Consider the following 9,369-nt stretch of genomic DNA (forward strand, 5'->3'; position numbering starts at 1 on the left):
TCAATAATAAATCATCTCTATAGCGTGCCATGCTGATCTGGAAAAGATAAACCTGCCGGTGTAACCCTAGATAACCCTGGACTTATTTGCCGGTAAAAGCAAATATGCAAATATGAATATACCAATGATCAATTCTTCAAAACAAAGTGTCCACATGGTGTCTTTGACATTATCAAGTGTCTTCCATATCATTCCAAGTACCGGTGAACATTATATCCTACCGGTGAACCATATACCAGTAATTGTGCAATAGTTACTTGCTTGTCGGTGAATGTTGTTGGATCTCCAAAGTGCTTGTTTTCAGTAGGTGTTGACATCAATGACAAAACCATACCAAAATACCAACAATCTCCCTCTTTGGCATTGATGGTAACACAAGATGGAAAAACCATCAAAGTGCCAAAACAGAAATGTCAAATACCAAAAACCAACAATCTCCCTTAGACAACAATTTCTCCCCCTGGGAGAAACATGTGTTTATTCAAAGATTTATTTTCAATACCAATCTCTCCTCAAAAGATAATGTGTTTTTCCATAGATATCTCTCCCCCTTTGACATCAAATGCCAAAGTTACAAAAATCAAGTTCATACAAAATGGCAACTACTCCCCCTAAGAAGTAGCTTCCACATGAAAAGACCGGAGTAAAAGATTTGTCTTTCAATTCTGTCGGTTGATGATAATCATCAACTGTCTAAGTCTCTACCGGTGGTGCTATGACTCCAAGCCGATCTCTGAGATATTCAAAAGTCTCCTTAGGCAAAGGTTTTGTGAAAATATCTACAAGCTATTTTTTAGTATTCACATAAACCAGTTTTATCTCCTTTTCTTCAACTTTTTCCCTTAGACAATTCAGTTTGATAGAAACATGTTTTGTTTTAGAATGTAATACCAGATTTTTGGATATATCAATTGCTGCAGTGTTATCACAATATATAGTAATGGGTTCTTTGCATTTTACCTTTATGTCTTTCAACATTTGTTTAAGCCATAGTACCTGTGTATAGTTAGTTGCTGCTGCAACATATTCTGATTCTGCTATTGATAAAGATGTACAACTCTGTTTCATACTCAACCAAGAAACTAATCTTTTTCCAAGAAAGAATGCTACTCCAGTGGTGCTTTTTCTATCATCCACATCTCCTGCCCAATTTGCATCTGTGTATGCACATAGATCAAAATTTTCATCTCTAGGATACCATAATCCAAGATTTGTTGTGCCTTGTAAGTACTGGAAAATCCTTTTTACAGCCGATTCATGATTTTCCCTAGGATTACTTTGAAATCTAGAAAAAATACATACTACATTCATAATATCAGGCCTAATTTGTGTCAAATACAGTAAACCTCCTATCATAGATTTGTATCTAGTTGGATTAATAGGTGTAGATTCATCCCTTTGAGATAATTTGTCATTTGCAGTCATAGGTGTGCTTACCGGTTTAGAGTTCTCCATCCCAAGTTTCTTTAGTAATTCTTTCAAGTACTCGGATTTACTCAAAAATATACCTTTATCAATCTGTGAAATCTGCAATCCTAAAAATAATTTTATTTCTCCAATCATAGACATTTCATATTCTTGCTACATTTTAATAGAAAATTCCTTACATAATCCATCTTTTCCTCCAAAGATTATATCATCAACAAATACTTCAATAATCAAGATGTCATCATTAGTTATTTTGTAATATAAATTGCTATCTGCATTTCCTTTAGTAAAACCAATCTTTAAAAGATACTTATCCAACCTTGCATACCAAGCTCTTGGGGCTTGTTTTAATCCATACAGAGCTTTTCTTAACCTGCAAATCATATCATTGTCATCTGTCAAAGAAAATCCATCAGGTTGTTCAATATATACTTCTTGTTCAAGATCTCCATTCAAAAATGTACATTTAATATCCATTTGATAAACTTTGTAGTCCTTGTGAGCTGCAAAAGCCAAGAATAATTTGACTGCCTCAATTCTGGCTACCGGTGCGAAGGTTTCATTGTAATCAACTCCTTCTTTCCGAGAATATCCCTTACACACTAGTCTTGCTTTATTTCTGACAACCTTACCATCTTCATTAAGTTTGTTTCTAAATACCCATTTGGTTCCAATTACATTTTTATCTTTAGGCCAGGAACTAATGTCCAAGTATTATTTTTCTCAATTTGTCCTAATTCTTCTTACATAGCTTTAATCCAAAATTTATCTTCACATGCCTCATTGATAGATGATGGTTCAATTTGAGAAATAAGACATACCTCTTCATTTGCCAATCTTCCTCTTGTCATAACTCCTTTAAGTTTGTTTCCCATTATCTGATCTTCAGAATGATTCAATCTTACATACCGGGGTGTCTTAGTTTGTTGTTGTTCTTCAATTACTGTGGAATCCTCTGATGATACCGGGGTAACTGGATCTTCATTCTATACCAGTGGATTTAGTGTAGGTTCATTTGTCACAATTTCTGTTGCCAGTTTAGAGTCTATATACCTTGAAGTTCCTCTGAATTGTTCATCAATCTTTACATTTGTACTCTCAACAATTTTCTGCAATCTCTTGTTAAAACATCTATATGCCTTTCTCTTAGATGAATAACCAAGAAATACTCCCTCATCACTTCTAGGATCAAATTTGCCAATATACTCATCTCTTCTAATATAACATTTACTTCCAAAAATTCTGAAATACTTAAGAGTAGGAGTATTACCAAACCATAGTTCATGAGGGGTTTTACTGGTTTCACCTTTGATGTGAACCTTGTTGAATGTATAGACAACAGTGCTAACTGCCTCTCTCCAATACACATGGTAGATTTGCTTCTGATAACATACTTCTTGCTGCATCCAAGATAGTTTTGTTTTTCCTTTCAACAACTCTATTCTGCTGTGGTGTCCGAGGTGCTGATAACTGTCTTCTGATTCCATTCACTTCACAGAATGTATTAAAGTCCTTAGATGTGAATTCTCCTCCTTGATCTGATATTAAGCATTTGATTTTCTTACTGGTTTCATTTTCAACCATTGCTTTGAATAGTTTGAACTTTCCAAGTGCTTCTGATTTCTCTCTGAGAAAAGTAACCCAACACATTCTAGAATAATCATCAATAATTAGCATGAAATATCTATCACCTTCTAAGCTTTTTGTTCTAGCTGGACCACATAAATCAGTGTGAATTAAATCAAGAGCATTATTGGATTTTTCTGGAATACTTTTGAAACTAGCTCTAACTTGTTTTCCAAATTGACATTCCTTACAAATTATATTATGAGGTTTCACAATTTTAGGTAGATCTCTTACTGCCTTAGAAGTACTGATTTTTACCATGCAATCAAAGTTTACATGACATAGTCTCTTATGCCATAACCAACTTTCATCTATATGTGCAATTAAGCATGCCTTTTCACTGTTATTCAAATGAAAGATATTACCTCTAGTCTGATTATAGGTTGCAATTTCCAAATGAGTTCTATTCATGATTTTGCATTTTCCATTTTTAAATTGTAACTGAAATCCCTTCTCAACTAATTGACCAACACTTAAAATATTATGCTTTAAACCTTCAAAATAGTAGACATTGTCAGTGTTATGCTTGCCATCAAGAGATATTGAACCCTTACCTTTGATTGAACAGGCTTTGTCATCTCCAAATCTTACTAAACCTCCATTATAACCTTGAAAGTTCAAGAATTTACCTTTGTCTCCTGTCATATGATGTGAGCATCCTGAGTCAATGATCCATTCATCCTTTGCTTCAACTTTAGCTGCTAGGGCTTGTTCTACCGATTGAGCAGTAGGTGCCAGTTGATCCTTTGTTATAGCAACAAAAAACCATCCATTGTCTATTGGATCCTCATCAGAATCATCAGTCACACCTTCATCAGCAATGTAACAAGATTTGTCTTTGTTCTTCTTAAATCTGTATCTCTGATATTTAGGATTAGAATTGTATGTTCTTCTTGCTTCTTCTCTTAGTCTAGCATGTCTATCAGGGCATCTCAAAGCCATATGACCAATCTTATTGCAATTAAAACTTTTAAAGGGTGCTTTACCTTCATACTTACTTCCAACTGGACCCTTTGGCATTTTCCTTGCAAATAGTGCTTCAAGTTCTTCAAGTTCTTCATTCTCCTTCCTGGTTTCTTCAAGTTCTCTTGCATAAAAGGCTCTCTAGTCTGATTTGTCAAATGATGGAGCAGATGATGTTGATGCTTTAAAGGCCAAATCAGTTTTTATGGTAGCAACAAGACCAAATTCCTCAATTTCAAAGGCTGAAAGTTTTCCAATCAATGTATCTCTAGTTATTGATGTATTAGGCATTGTTCTCAACTCATTTATAGCAGTAACCTTCATTTTATATGCCGGTGGCAAACCTCTTAATATTTTTGAAACAATCTCATCCTCACTCAAAGTTCCTCCACAACATTTAATACCCAAAACAATTTCATTTACTCTTTCCATAAAAGCAGAAATCCTTTCATCTTCTTCCATTTTTAGATGTTCATACCTGACTTGGAAGCTTTCAAGTTTTGCAATCTTAACTATGGAATCTCCTTCATTTAGTGTTTCCAAATGATCCCAAATAGCTTTAGCAGTAGACCTATCTGATAATCCCATGATTTGTTGATCCGATGATGCGCTCAAAAGTGCTTCTCTTGCTTTGCAATCATTCTCTTCATCTTTAGCTAAGGTAGTTGGAGCAGTCTGACTAGCTACAACAGCAGTATAACCATTCTTTGTAACTTCCTAGATGTCTTTACCGATGCAATTTAGATGTTTCTCCATCCTGATCTTCCATATCCCATAGTTGGTTCCATCAAGTTTAGGACTATCCTTCTTGAAATAATTTGTAGACATTGGATCTCCTCAAGTTGCTAAACTTCTGCAGAAGAGGACTAGGCTCTGATACCAATTGTTAGGTCCTAGAGACAACTGAGAGGGGGGGGTGAATCAGTTGTCAAATAAATTCAAACCAAAAACTAATTAACCAGCTTAATGCTTAATACCAGTAAACCAGTTAAGTATGTCGGTAGACAATGTTAACAGTAAATTACTATACTGGTAAGGATTAATGCATGAAACATAAACATAAAGTCATCCACAACACAAAACACTAATGTTTGTACGTGGAACCCTGTAAGGGGAAAAACCACGGTGGGAAACCTTACCCACAATCAGATGATACTCTTGCAGATAGTAAGTGTACATAAATGGGGTCTGCACATGTAGAAAGGCCAATAGCTTAGAGCTCACTGCTCAAACACAAAATGGGAGTCACATTGATTACAGTTGGATGGTTAAATCCAATAAGAATGTACTGCACAAAATAGCATCTTCATATGCTGGATTCAGTACCGGTGTAATGCTGATATGCTTCTACAAAAACCTAGCTTCACCTTCAAATGATGTCTTCGTGTATATCTCTACTTAATCTCGCATATACCTTCACACAATTCTTTTTCGCATTCCACACTTGATCTTACAAATAAGATCTTACATTTATACCATAACCTAAGACCAATTTTAGTAGGTCATCTCTACAAGATATTACAATAAAAACATTTTACATACAATATAATATCCGATGCAATAATCAATTGAACATGTCGGCTTAATGCATTTACATCAATAATAAATCATCTCCATAGCATGCCATGCTGATCTGGAAAAGATAAACCTATCGGTGTAACCCTAGATAACCCTGGACCTATTTGTCGGTAAAAGCAAATATGCAAATATGAATATACCAATGATCAATTCTTCAAAACAAAGTGTCCACACAATGCCTTCGACATTATCAAGTGTCTTCCATATCATTCCAAGTATCGATGAACATTATGTCGTGCCGATGAACCATATACCAATAACTATGCAATAGTTACTTGCTTGCCGATGAATGTTGTTGGATCTCCAAAGTGCTTGTTTTTAGTAGGTGTTGACATCAATGACAAAACCATACCAAAATACCAATAGTCATTATGGGTCGTATGGTGTTGTAGGGGATCATATGGTATCCTATGACCCCTTAGGACACAATATGGTGTCGTTATGGGTCGTATGGTGTCCTAAGGGGTCATATGGTGTCCTATGACCCCTTAGGACACAATATGGTGTCGTTATGGGTCATATGGTGTCCTAAGGGGTCATATGGTGTCCTATGGGGCCATAGGACACCATATGACCCCTTAGGTCTTGTTAGAGATCATATTATGTCTTAACGGGTCATATGGTGTGTTATGACCCCTTAAGACACCATATGACCCCTTAGGACACCATATGACCCATAATGACACCATATGGTGTCCTAAGGGATCATATAGTGTCTTCAGGGGTCAAAGGACACCATACGACCCCTTAGGACACAATGTGAACCCTAACGACGCGTAAGGGGTTATATGGTATCCTAAGGGGTCATAGGACATTATATGACCCGTTAGGACACCATATGACCCCTTAGGACACAATATGACCCCTTAGGACACAATATGGTGTCGTTATGGGTCGTATGGTGTCCTAAGGGGTCATATGGTATCCTATGACCCCTTAGCACACCATATGACCCCTTAGGACACAATATGGTGTCATTATGGGTCGTATGGTGTCCTAAGGGGTCATATAGTGTCCTATGACCCCTTAGGACATCCGATGACCCCTTAGGACACCTAATGACCCCTTAGGACACAATATGGTGTTGTTATGGGTTGTATGGTGTCCTAAGGGGTCATATGGTGTGCTATGGGGCCATAGGACACCATATGACCCCTTAGGTGTCGTTAGGGATCATATTGTGTCTTAATGGGTCATATGGTATGTTATGACCCCTTAAGACACCATATGACCCCTTAGGACACCATACAACCCATAATGACATGATATGGTGTCCTAAGGGGTCATAGGACACCATATGACCCCTTAGGACACAATGTGAACCCTAACGACATGAAAGGGGTTATATGGTATCCTAAGGGGTCATAGGACACTATATGACCCATTACGACACCATATGACCCCTTAGGACACCATATGACCCCTTAGGACACAATATGGTGTCGTTATGGGTCGTATGGTGTTCTAAGGGGTCATATGGTGTCCTATGACCCCTTAGGACACCATATGACCCCTTAGGACACAATATGATGTTGTTATGAGTCGTATGGTGTCCTAAGGGGTCATATGGTGTCCTATGACCCCTTAGGACACCATATGACCCCTTAGGTGTCGTTAGGGATCATATTGTGTCTTTACGAGTCATATGGTATGTTATGACCCCTTAAGACACCATATGACCCCTTAGGACACCATACAACCCATAATGACACCATATGGTGTCCTAAGGGGTCATAGACACCATATGACCCCTTAGGACACAATGTGAATGCTAACGACATGTAAGGGGTTATATAGTATCCTAAGGGGTCATAGGACACTATATGACTCGTTACGACACCATATGACCCCTTAGGACACCATGTGACCCATAACGACACTATATGGTGTCGTTATGGGTTGTATGGTGTCCTAAGGGGTCATATGGTGTCTTATGACCCCTTAGGACACCATATGACCCCTTAGGACACAATATGGTGTCGTTATTGGTCGTATGGTGTCCTAAGGGGTCATATGGTGTCCTATGGGGCCATATGACCCCTTAAGTGTCGTTAGGGATCGTATTATGTCTTAACAGGTCATATGGTGTGTTATGACCCCTTAAGACACCATATGAACCCTTAGGACACCATACGACCCATAATGAAGGGTTCATATATTGTCCTAAGGGGTCATAGGACACCATATGACCCCTTAGGACACAATGTGAACCCTAACGACACGTAAGGGGTTATATGGTTTCCTAAGGGGTCATAGGACACTATATGACCTGTAAGGACACCATATGACCCCTTAGGACACCATATGACCCATAACGATACTATATGGCATTCTAAGGGGTCACATGATGTCGTAAGGGGTCATATGGTATCCTATGACCCCTTAGGACACCATATGATCCGTTAGGACATAATATGGTGTCGTTATGGGTCGTATGGTGTCCTAAGTGGTCATATGGTGTCTTATGACCCCTTAGGACACAATATGGTGTCATTATGGGTCGTATGGTTTCCTAAGGGGTCATATGGTGTCCTATGGGGCCATAGGACACCATATGACCCCTTAGGTGTCTTTAGGGATCATATTATGTCTTAACAGTTCATATGGTGTGTTATAAACCCTTAAGACACCATATGACCCCTTAGGACACCATACGACCCATAATGACACCATATGGTGTCCTAAGGGGTCATATAGTGTCCTAAGGGGTCATAGGACACCATATGACCCCTTAGGACACAATGTGAACACTAATGACACATAAGGTGTTATATGGTGTCCTAAGGGGTCATAAGACACTATATGACCCGTTAGGACACCATATGACCCATAATGACACTATATGGTGTTCTAAGGGGTCACATGGTGTCCTAAGGGGTCGTCTGGTGTCCTAGGACCCCTTAGGACACCATATGACCCCTTAGGAAACAATATGGTGTTGTTATGGGTCGTATGGTGTCGTAAGGGGTCATAAGGTATCCTATGACCCCTTAGGACACTGTATGACCTCTTAGGACACAATATGGTGTCATTATGGGTCGTATGGTGTCCTAAGGGGTCATATGGTGTCCTATGATCCCTTAGGACACCATATGACCCCTTAGGACACCACATGGTGTCGTTATGGGTTGTATGGTGTCCTAAGGGGTCATATGGTGTCCTATGGGACCAGAGGACACCATATGACCCCTTAGGTGTTGTTAGGGATCATATTGTGTCTTAATGGGTCACATAGTATGCTATGACCCCTTAAGACACCATATGACCCCTTTGGACACTATACAACCCATAATGATACCATATGGTGTCCTATGGTATCATATAGTGTCCTAAGGGATCATAGGATACCATATGACCCCTTAGGACACAATGTGAACCCTAACGACACGTAAGGGGTTATATGGTATCCTAAGGGGTCATAGGACACTATATGACCCGTTAGAACACCATATGACCCCTTAGGACACCATATGACCCATAATGACACTATATGGTGTTGTAAGGGGTCACATGGTGTCGTAAGGGATCATATGGTGTCCTATGATCCATTAAGATACCATATGACCCCTTAGAACATAATATGGTGTTGTTATTGGTCGTATGGTGTCCTAAGGGGTCATAAGGTGTCCTAAGGGGTCTTATGGTGTCCAATGGGGTCATAGGACACCATATGACCCCTTAGGTGTCGTTAGGGATCATATTATGTCTTAACAGGTCATATGGTGTGCTATGACCCCTTAAGACACCATATGACCCCTTAGGACACCATACGAC

This window comes from Cryptomeria japonica, chromosome 9 (assembly GCF_030272615.1).
Source record: "Cryptomeria japonica chromosome 9, Sugi_1.0, whole genome shotgun sequence".
Taxonomy (NCBI): domain Eukaryota; kingdom Viridiplantae; phylum Streptophyta; class Pinopsida; order Cupressales; family Cupressaceae; genus Cryptomeria; species Cryptomeria japonica.